Genomic DNA, 282 nt, shown 5'->3' with positions numbered 1-282 from the left:
GTATTGCTTATACCATTGCTGATTTGACTACTGTTGTGATTGTAAATAAATAGCTCTGGATTTGCGTTTCTGTTAAATTCATGGTTGCTATTATTTAAATTACAATAACTGAGTATTTGTGACATTGTATGACAAAGTACATGCACTATTGGGCTCATCTTACCCACTAAAAAAAGTTATTTCGTTAGTCCTCAGCATTGTTTATATAGCCCTGCGCCTCTAAGTATACTGTAGCAAGATGGCGCCGCTTTCGCCGTATCTCGGCACGATCCTTTAAAGCGG

The sequence above is a fragment of the Kryptolebias marmoratus genome, linkage group LG13 (genome assembly GCF_001649575.2).
Source record: "Kryptolebias marmoratus isolate JLee-2015 linkage group LG13, ASM164957v2, whole genome shotgun sequence".
NCBI lineage: Eukaryota > Metazoa > Chordata > Actinopteri > Cyprinodontiformes > Rivulidae > Kryptolebias > Kryptolebias marmoratus.
This window is presented reverse-complemented; position numbering follows the sequence as displayed.